Here is an 11,536-nt window from a genome sequence, read left to right on the forward strand (position 1 = left end):
GCCCAAAAATGGACCCATAACGACCGCATCATTTTCAAAATTGAGGTTTTCATCGATTTTTTATGATAACTAGCGCGATTTTGTGCCGAAATCGTTGTAAGAAAATCCGAATTTAGTTGTTACAGAAGATTTAAAAAAAAATCTATATCATTATAAAGTGAACAAATGCTGAAACGTATATAGCCTCATACTTTTTAAAGAAAGATTTGTGTAGCTCATACCTTCACATTAAAGACCTCGCTTCTTTGCGTGCGTGCAGTGTGCTTGCTATTTGCCATTCAACACAACGGAAACCATTTATACTTTGCATCGGGCATGTTTTGAGTCGATACTCCTCTCAGCGACCACCTGTCCAAATCGACCGCTTTTTTCCGGTCCCCCGGGTGGTCGACTTGGGCAGGTTTGACTGTAACCTACAAGGTAACAGATGATGCAAAGCGCAGACTCACAAACTAGTACAATCATCCTTCAAGAACGCGGGACCGCGTGGCGCAATTGGCAGTACGTTTGACTCAAGTCCAGAAGGTCCTGAGTTCGAAACCCGCCGTGTCACCGATCTTGTGCCCTTGGGAAAGGCACTTAACTTTCCTCACTTCACTCAAGTGGAAAACTAGTATATAGGCTACAAAGGTCTTCAGCAAGTTGAAGTTGGTAGCCTCAAAAGGACAGAAGAAGAACAGAACTCAAGTCGCATAGTTCCAGTTTTTAGAAAACTTCATTAGCCCTTCACCCCAAGAGAGAGATGAACAGACACGACATGTCAGCTAAAAGACATGGATATCGACATAGTATAGAGATAAGCCAGTCTCACGCGCTACAATCATGTTATTGGGTGGACCGACTATTATCTCTTTACAGCCAGGGGCTGAATTGTGAGGAGCTTACAATAGGCGGGGCTAAATGATAAATCACAAAGGTTTGGAGTGGCTGCCATTCGGTGCTAACTTACATGTAGGTGACCTCAATACAACTGAGCAATTGTCCCATGTGCGGCAAAAGTGCTGTAGGTTTTGAACCACTCAGACCTCAGAAATACATTGCACAGTTCCAGAGTTACATGCACCTTCACTTATTTCCTACAATGCACATATCAAGAAAGTGTTTTTCCATCCCTGCTGAATGTAAGAAGAAGGATTGAATGGCTCAACCTGTAGCGAACAATTGATCCATTCAGTCATCCAGCACCTATCATTCTGCTGTGTTATCCCCAACAAAATGAGCTGCTTGAGACGAAATCAGCCGCCGGGCTCCTTTTAAAAAGCACAATGTGCCCACCACATGCCTGCCTGCCCAGGGCTGGCAATCTGTGAGGTTTTGTATGGAAGATAAGGCAGAGAAGGAGCGCAGTTTGCAGACAAAAGATAAGAACCATTTCTTGACCATGCCGAATCTTGAGGCTTGGCTGCTTTCAAAGTCTTATGAATCATGTTCAAGTTGAAGCTATATTTTCTGCGCCGCCGGCGTCCTTTAAATCCGACACGCCGGTTTGATACGGCAGTTTGACGTTGTAAAAGGTAAGGCTAAAAGTCTCAGAGCCTTTTGATGTCGCAGAGGAAGCTGGTTGTTCATCCACTTTGCCTTGGGCACGGTATTGGAAGGTGGAGTTTATCCCTCCCCTCTATTGAAGCTGTGAAAATGTGCAATAAATCCATTTACACAAAAGAACACCCATCCTGTAAATGGGCATGTTTCACGGTTGTTGTTACTATCATGCAAGAAACCATGCGGTTGTGAAGGAAGAGAGGATCAGCAAATAGAACAGATGGGAGAATAATATTAGGGAATGGACTGGCATGCCACTAGTAAGTGAAACACTTCTTCTTCCTCTCGACACTGAAGCACTGGGAAGAACTTAAAATGAAAGAGAATGGATTTGTCAGATCTTTGTGGTGACCCAAAGTTCAGATAGTTAGACTAAGCCAGGGTTAAAAGAAACTGGGCGCATACATTTTGCAGACGCACTTTATAGCAGCCAGCCAACTCAGATGTCTGGGACATGTCCATGGAGTGGCTTCCAAGAAACAACAATACTTTTTTTGCTAGAGAAATCAATGAAGCCATCTATATCAGAGCTTTACAGCCATTTCCAAACCGAGACAGAGGGCGCCATAGGCTTCTTGCAACTTATGATCCACACCTCACGGAGTCACATGTGCTACATTGTATTTACATGTACCTAATGAAGCAGCAAATTGTCCATACCTTGACACAGACTGGAGTCAATCAATCGAAAATTTGGGTAAGTCAAACTTCTTGTGTAGGAAATTACAGTTTAAACTTTGTTCAGAGCAACAGCTAGGAGGGTATGCATGCAGGGCTCAAAATACCACCTGCATATGCAGGTTAGTGCAGGTAAAATTGGAGCTGTGCAGGTATTTTTGGTGTCTACCTGCACCTAACCTGCACTGGTCCATGTATTGGGTTTAATACATAAATGTACCATGATGTTTGTGTATATGGATTGTTATAAGCTGCATTGACTCACAGTTACCACCTGTAAAGTATAAAAGAAAAAATAGCGATGGTTCCTGAACATTTTTAGTATGATCCATACTTCCTAAATTTAGAGTGGTGCAGGTATGCAGAAAAAAAGAATTTCGAGCCCTGGCATGTAAACAGTCCTGACCCACCAGAGACAGCAGGAAGCCTCTGTCAGAACCAGGTGTGTTGATAAGGAGTGCAGAGGACAATGTGGTATGTTTTGTATGCAGTCTGGGCGCTCAACTGGGGCCGCAGCCAGATTCACAACATCCAAATGGGATTTTTCTCTTCGCCAAGAAGAGTATGAGATTGCTTGACTTGGGTCTGTATGTAGGTCAACAGCATATAACTCGAGAAATTGTGGATGGAACTTTGTGATTTTTGGTAGGTGTGTAGCAGTTGTCGAAAGGAATGCCAAGTTTGAAAACGGTTTACCTGGCGTTTTCCTACGGTACTGCAGCGAGCTTGGTATGTTTTTTGCGGTTTGTTTTTGGCAGCATAAGTCAAAATCTAGCTGGGCGATTTTCACGAAACTTGGTAGGTGTGTAGCGGTTTTGGAGAGGAAGGTCAAGTGCGAAAATGGTTTACCTGGCTCTTACCTATGGTGCTGTAGCGGGATTTGTATGTAAGTGCGTTTGTCTGTAAGCAAGATAACTCGAGAACCCTTGAATGGATCCTGATTATATTTGTTAGGTGGATTGGGGTTAGGAAAACGAAGGTCAAGTTCGATAATGGGCACCCTAGTGTCTGCCTAAGGTACTGCAGCAAAACTTTTAATTTTGGCACTTCGTGTTCTGGACATGCTGTGGTCATGATTTTTGAGTAGTAGATAGCCCTTGAAACAGAGAGTAAGTGCTGTGAGTTTGGACCCCCTAGCGGCTTTTTGGGAACTGCAGGCACCGATTTCCGTTCAAACTTTGGACGAGGATAACTTGAGAACGTGTAAACAGATCATCAGGATTTTCGGTATGTAGATAGAATGAGTGATGACTTATACAATGTAATACTAATTATGCAAATCAGTAGCTTATTTGCATAATTAATGAGGAAAGTTCATAAATCCATGCCAACAGCATATAACTCAAGAAGCTGTGTATGGATTTTCATGATATTTAGTATTTAAGTAGCGGCTGCGGAAAAGAAGGTTGTGTTCGAAAATAGTTGACGTAGCATTTTCCGTTAGGACGGTAGTGGGCCGAGTGTGTGCGTCCTTTTGTTTGTGGAATGCATAACTCGAGAAGCCTTGAAAAAATCCTGATGATATTTGGTAGGTGGGTAGGGGTCAGGAAAACGAAGATAAATTATGATTGTGGGCCCCCTAGCGGCTTCCTAAAGTACTGCAGCAAAACTTATTAACAGAAATAAACTGTGCTCTATATATCTCATTTTGACCTATATCTATGGACACAGCTGTTATACAGATGGTTTGCTGGAGGACGCCCTTACACTGGGGACAAAGTCTAAATTGACAAGCATGAAATTCTGATTGACCAGGGATGCTACCAGGTCATCTGTCAGGTCACAGTCTGGTTTTGGTAATGTTTGTGTGTTTGCATGTGAGGAACACAGTTCATGCAGTCATTTGCTATTTAGTAATACATGAATAAGACCTTAAAGTCTTAAATAAAGGCATGATTATTTGGCGAAGAGATGGGTTCGTTGAACTCTAGTTTTCTACTGAATCCATTTATTTTCCAGACATATGCATTTACACACCAAAAAGCAGTTACTCAAGCAAACTGGATATGATTTTGGAAACAATCAGACGTTTCAAATAGCATCCACTATCTCAGTGGACTATGTCAGTGACATTGATTTGATCTGGGAGAAACTCAGGTCTTTTAAACCCTAACTATGAACGCAAAAGAGCTGAAGTCAGTGAAGACAATTTTTGATGTCCAATAGGAAACAAGGTAAGACAAGGTCAAGCTGAAACAAAGGTTGATGCAAATGAGTCAATTAGCTGTTGTTTTTGTTACCAGATGTAATGTTTGTCGCATTGGGGTGGGGGGGTGGGGGGGGGGGGAACACTATGTTCCATACACAGATGCATTTACACTTGTTTTTGAAGATCTGGCTAGTCCCAACTGCATGTGAACCTGTTTGTACTTTGATATGTCGATGAAGGTTAGACATCTGGGTAGAACATTTACTCACGATATACTGTTATACAAAAATAAATCCATCAACTTGAAAAATTCTTTTGTAATTTATTCTCAATACAAAGGTACCATGAGACTGCCTAAAAAATACCCCAGGGAATGTGAAGCATTAGTTAACCCTCCAGGGCTCAAAATGCAACCACATTTTGCTTTGCGCAACTTAATTTTAAACCCAGGTTGCACACTGAGCAACCTCAAATTTTGCCGTTGGAACACTGCTTTTTCCCCACTTACATGCATAAGCTTTTGTATTTATTTTTTGATAACATAAAACATATTACATAGTTACATATAACTGGAAGAAAAGATAATGGATAAGTAGCTGATTTGAAGAAAGTAACAATTTGAAAGTGGGGCAACCTGAAATGTTGATGGCGCAACCTGGCTTTTGACTCAGGTTGCCACTTGGACAACCTGGCTGAAAAAAGTATTTTGGGCCCTGCCCTCCAAAATATGCATCATGTACTTCTAAAATCCAGGTGTTCATGATCCTTGAGAGGGCCTCGATAACACCTTTCTTTCATGTGGCTGTTGTCTTATACCCCTGTCACATTATCCACGATCTTCGGGCATATGGATGGAAGGTCGGCCATATTTAAGATCAACAGAGAGTTGCGCGTATTTTTCACCTGAAAACTGTCCCTGTCACATGTAAGCCATACTTTGTACCTTGTACGATTGTTGTGCAATTAAGTTATAATTATGAGCGAGGCTCGGGCGATTGCCGCAGAATCGTCGTCCGATCAATTTTCCCCAAATGTGACAGGGGTATTAGGGAATTGGTGGTGTTATGATGGGAGTTAACGTTACATGCTGATTTTGCAAGCCTGGGCTTGAATGCATCAGTAAGAAGGATGCTGTTGATAGGAGAGAAGGAATAATTGCGTTCTCTGCTGTATCTTCCTGTATCTCTACCTTATACCGGCACTCTATCATCATGTCATTACGAAGATGGATTTATTTGTCCTGCAGGACGAGGATAATGTAAGGGCTTTAGCTCTGTGGGAAGCTGTCACGATTCACAATTATCACAGTACTTAGGCCACACCAATTTAATCAATTGGTTCTCTGGAACGCCTGCTCCTATTTTTCCGAAAATGACAATAAAAAATCACCCCACCTTCCATTCAGCAAGATTTCACCATAATACCATGAAGCCATTCAACAAGCCTCCAGTACAGTAAATTAGCATAAGTACCTTAAAGTTTACACTCTCCTAATACAATGTCATGATACATTTATCATTGGAGTAACATTTTTATTCATGAAGAACTTAAGTACATACAAAAAAAAGTGTTGTAGCAATCAGCCAAAAGAAAACAACTTGGTAAAGAGACTGAGCTTGACTTTGGGATTGATTCATTTGACTGTAGGTTTTTTTTAGCCACACAGGTAACTCTATGGCTGGCTAGCTCCTCTGCCTATTTGACTGATTTTTCCAGCAACCCGTGGAGCCTGACAGAAACTAATAACCAAGTCACGAATCACACTTATCATTACAGTACTTAACTGCCATCAAAGGAGGAAGAAAATGTGTCACCATTATGGGCATCAAATTAAATGATGGTACAGAAACTTCATAAAAACAAAATTGAGATGAAGCAAAATTGGGGACAAATCTACTCTCTGATGAAATGACAATGCTTCCCTTAAAAACTACAGGCTACAGTAACTTGTATTAGATTTGTTTGCTTAGATTTTCACTCAAGGTCACACAGATTCTATTTCTTCTATTTCTATTTAATGGACACAACCTGCATGCCTGCTACAGGAGTCACAAAGTCCTGGCTGGATACCATTTCAGCCAAAGAATTCATGCAATGAAACAATGACTTTTTTCAAACTGTTGGTGCCAAAATATGAACATTTTGGGTTCGATTCATATCCTGAATGGTACGTCTGATCTTTTTGTTTCAAATCAACAAAGAATGAAGCGAAAACATCTGAGGACAAAAAAAAACTGAGGCTGGAAGGAAGCTCTCATTTCAAAGCATGCCGCATCAGAACATCTCTCTGAGGATCAAAGCTGCTGTATTGTTTGCCCTCTCTTCTTTCAGCTGCTTCAACAGAGCCAATTAGCGAGGTTTCAAAGCAGACCATGTCACGACAGCATCAGCACACAGGAAAGGGACAGATGAAGAGACTACCCTGTAGCCATTAATATATCACAAACGGCAGGAAGCACAGATTAATGCTGGTTACCCTAGTCATTCATCTGATACAACAAGCCAAAATTGATGTGAAATTAGGGGGACAACGGCAAAGTTTAACACAGATTGATTCAACAATCAAATAGCAGTTAAACATTTGAATAAAATGCAGTAATGTTGTCTATCAATTTCAATTACTTGAAGTGCCTGGATTAGTGCAGAGTCAAGGGAAGACACGCAATGCTGTGACAAACATATACCCACAGGAGGTAGTCTGATATGGGATATGGGAGACTATGTGGCTACAGTCTGCATAGGGAGTCTTTTTCTGTCAGCTATCCGCATCGAGATGAAACAACAAGAGCAAATCCAAGAGCCAAGAAGAAGAGCGGCCTTTCATTAGAAGAGCAGCCTAAATTGGAAAACCATCCAACGTGGCCGAAAGGACCTTCTACTATTTACTACAAAATTAAACTTCCTTGGCTCTACAGCGTCAACGTAACACATCGACAATAATGCCAACTGGACCCAGTATTTCGAGCCCTGCATATGTACATTTGTACAACACATAAGGGTTAGACTGACCTACATAACACTGCAGCAAAGGAAAAACACACATAGACAAAACTGGGTGGTGCAAAAATAGGCAGACTGTCATTTAAACGGTCTGATTGCTTTTAAGTCTCACACCTAAAACTACGAAACAGCCATTTTAACAAAATCAGATGTAATGGAGTCACCATGATATGTCTATTTTAGCAGGTAATTTGAGACAATATTGTCAATAAAATGACAAGAATTCTAAAGGTGTATCTTGAAATATTACCAGAACACTAACATCTGGAAGTACAAAACAACCATTTTACAACAATCCAATAATCTAAATGAAATCACAATGATGTGTCTTGCATTATTTCAATGGGTTATCAAAGAGTAGACAAGATATCCATGTAGGGTACATGTAGGTCTTCACACATTGACAGAGCCCTGACAATGGAGCTACAAAACAACCATTTTACATGAATGAATTTAATGGAGTCGCAATGATATATCTTTCACTCATTTCAGGAGTTTATTTGATGCAATCTTCCCTCCAAAAAGGTAGGCATGACAGCTGCAAAACTACAGAAAGAATCATACTTAACTTAATGGAGACATGCTGACGCCACAGATATTTGAGATAATCTAACTTGCCTATAAAAAAGTAGACAAGATATCAAGTTACATGGTCAGAACACTGAAATCAGGAACTACAGTTGATGCTTTAACAGTCAAAAAATATTTAGTGGAGTCACGGCGATATGTCCATTTCAGCAGGCCATTTGAGGCAATCATGTCCAGGAAAAAGCAGAGGCTTAAACTGAAACTGCATAACAAGCGCTTTACAATACATTTAATGGTGTCACAGCGCAGCCAGCAATATGTCTATTCGTTGTTATACATGTAGACCTTATGAAAGTCGCTGTACTTTTGTCCTGTCAATAAAGATCATCTATTTCAGCGAGTCTTTTGAGGCAATCATGTCCAGGAGAAAGCAGACAAGATATCTAAAGGTATCTTAAACTGGAATTATATAACAAGCGCTTTACAATACATTTAATGGAGTCACAGCGATTTGTCTATTTCAGCAAGTCCTTTGAGGCAATCATGCCCATAAAAAAGTAGACAAGATAAATAGCTGTAGGCAGATTCTAAAACATGGATGGAACACCGGCATCTGAAACTATAATCGAACAGTTAACAAAAAAACATTTAATGGAGTCGTGGTAACATAATTTAAGTTTTATTGTGAATTCTTGCACGAGGGCTAATTGCAAGTGACAAAAATGACATATAAATAATGGTGAACAGTATAGTACATGACTACTCTAGTTAAAGATGTAATTTATTGGGTTTGACTTCTTTTTCTGAGACAGTGGAAGACGAAAGATCCCACTTTCTGTAATTTCTGTGTAGGGGTCAAATTATAATATCAACACAAAATTTCTATCTTTAATACAGAGAATATCTGTAGGTAGATCTTAACGTACTGCCAGACCACTACCTGTGCTGCTGCACACTGGCAGTACTGCCCAAGGGTATGAGTGAGAAAGGCTTTGTACTGAGGGCGTCCATCAATCAGGGCATTACCAGACAAGGTCAGTCAAGGTCAGACTGAGTACACGGAAAGGCAGCAGATCTCGTTAGGAACCGAGGAAAGCAGCTGAGAAACCGCAGAAACGTCTGCTGGGCAAAACGGGGTGTCTGTGTGGCGCAACGGCTAGAGCGTTGGAAGCAGAAACAGTAGGTCCTGAGTTCGATACTCGCCATGCCCCTGCCCCCATGGCGCTAAAGTGACGACCACCGAGCCTCACGGCTAATCTGTCTAAAGGTGCCACCTACGGATTTGGTGCTGCCAGAGTGTCAACATCTGCACACTTGCCACTAAGACCTGTGAATTTTATTTTATCTTATTCTTTAAACAGAACATTTGGTTGTTAAGAACTTCTCCAGGTCCATGTGCATGAAACCAGACAGGGCAACCAGAGATGGCTACACCCATAACCTTACTCCTGATCCCTTAGATTTGATAAGAAAGGCACCTTTTTTTATTTGCACCATTGTACAATGTATTAGTTTTCAGATTCCTGGAAGATGTCATCCATATAACCAAATCAACAAGGCCTGATATGCAAGCACCAAAAAATATCGATGATTAGTGTGTTGAATAACTGATTTGTTTTACTTTATCATTTGTAAGCTAAGTTGTGTTAATTTTTGTTAGTACTCGCTATGTTACCATTAATTTTATGTTATTTGATATCATATCGATTGCTTTTATGTTGCATGTATGTACGGGGTTGCCCCCAGGGAACTTTGAAAAACGCCTAAATTGGCGATATGTAACCCTGGTAAAATAAAAATAAACAATAAACAAACAAACGAATGTTAAAAACAAAGTCAAAACAGCCGTAAATCTATACTGAAATTGTCACTAATACTGACTAATGTCTGTGAAGACTTTCATAACCGTAATCCATGTAGTCCTCGATCCTCATGGCACGGAATGAAAAGTGCCCTTCTCCAGGAACATTCAATTACAGCGCAGGTAACATCATTACAACAATCCCGCACGACTTTCCTGCACCTCAAGGGAAATCTGAAGCGATTGCTTCCATAAATCAGGGTGTACTTCCCGGCAAAGACGTGACACCTGCCTTCGAGAAACGCATCTCGCTCCTGGACAAATTTCCTCAAGGAATCTTGAATTATCTGCCATTAGAAAGTTAGATTAAGCAATATGACAAATAACAGCTATTCAAGCAACTAGATAGGATTTTGTTGTTGTTGGTTGAGTAACTGTTGTTTAGCCTATCTTATTACCTGGATGTCTAACCTTCATCGACTTAGATTAAACAATGATACAACTGACATGGGAGAATTTATGGAGAAACGAAGGCATGGTGATTATCATAGTAGAGGATACAAACTCAAGATTATATTCAAAACAGAATAATTGTAACTGTTGTCTAGCCTATCTTATTACCTAGATGTCCCACCTTCATCGACTTTAGATTAAACAATAATACGACTGACATGGGAGAATGTATGGAGAAATGAAGGCATGCATATGGTGATTGATTATCATAGTAGAGAATACAAACTCAAGAGCATATTCAAAACAGAATAATTGTAACTGTTGTTTAGCCTATCTTATTACCTGGATGTCCAACCTTCATCGACTTAGATTTAACACAAATACAACTGACATGGGAGAATGTATGGAGAAATGAAGGCATGCGTATGGTGATTGATTATCATAGTAGAGAATACAAACTCAAGGGCATATTCAAAACAGAATAATTTTAACTGTTGTTTAGCCTATCTTATCACCTAGATGTCCGATTGACATTGATTTAGATTAAACAATAATACGACTGACATGGGAGAATGTATGGAGAAATGAAGGCATGGTGATTATCATAGTAGAGGATACAAAGTCAAAGACATATCTAAAACAGTTTAATCCTTCACATTTCCATTCACACGGAAAAGATCTTAAATCTGACACCACGTCCAAAATTTCAGCACCGCGGACAGCCTTATAATTTCCAAGATGGGAAAAACTGGTTTTGCTGTTTTTTTTCTTTTTGATTTCTTTTTTTTTTATTAGGAACCAATCAGAGCTTAGAACTGCCGTCAACCAATCAGAGTTTAGAACTGCATCAGCACATTAGCTGTATAAAAATGAGAAATTAAAGATTTGTAATAGCAAAACCTGTTTGGTAATTTTCATCATTATTTTACAATACTATAAGGCGAGCCCGATGACATAGTATTGTGTGCAGGTAGCTTGACAAAATCTTGACAGGGAAAATATTTGGCATTTTTGCCTTTCTAGTAGACCTTTTTCATAATGGATGAAGGGCGACTCATGGCAAACAGCACATTACCATGACAACACAAATGTTTTGATCTAGCCCGGTATATATCCAGCCTATTCTAACTCCCGCTCACTACTCTGATCCCCTCCCTGCCAAAACGTCTGGCACAAGTGAAGGGAGAGTCAACCGGCATTTGAACATCCTCTCAGAATATAAGCTGCAACCCTGGTGGGCTCAGAGTAACCAGCCCTCAGTAACAGCATGGTAACAGGGTTTAAGGCACTTCATTCATTTCATTCATTCATTTAGCCAGGGAGATACATCCCTGGGCATATCCTTGGTTTTCAGGAGTTCCTGGTAACATTAACAAACACAACTA

At 40.3% G+C, this 11,536-nt stretch overlaps 1 protein-coding gene across 1 annotated transcript in view; it reads right to left on the reverse strand.

Annotated features, from left to right (window-relative positions):
* The window catches only part of LOC118414372 (D-aminoacyl-tRNA deacylase-like), a 28,057-nt gene that overhangs the window by 1,053 nt on the left and 15,468 nt on the right, over positions 1–11,536 (reverse strand). The gene's annotated exons all lie outside the window — the stretch shown is intronic.

This window comes from Branchiostoma floridae, chromosome 1 (genome assembly GCF_000003815.2).
Source record: "Branchiostoma floridae strain S238N-H82 chromosome 1, Bfl_VNyyK, whole genome shotgun sequence".
Lineage (NCBI taxonomy): Eukaryota > Metazoa > Chordata > Leptocardii > Amphioxiformes > Branchiostomatidae > Branchiostoma > Branchiostoma floridae.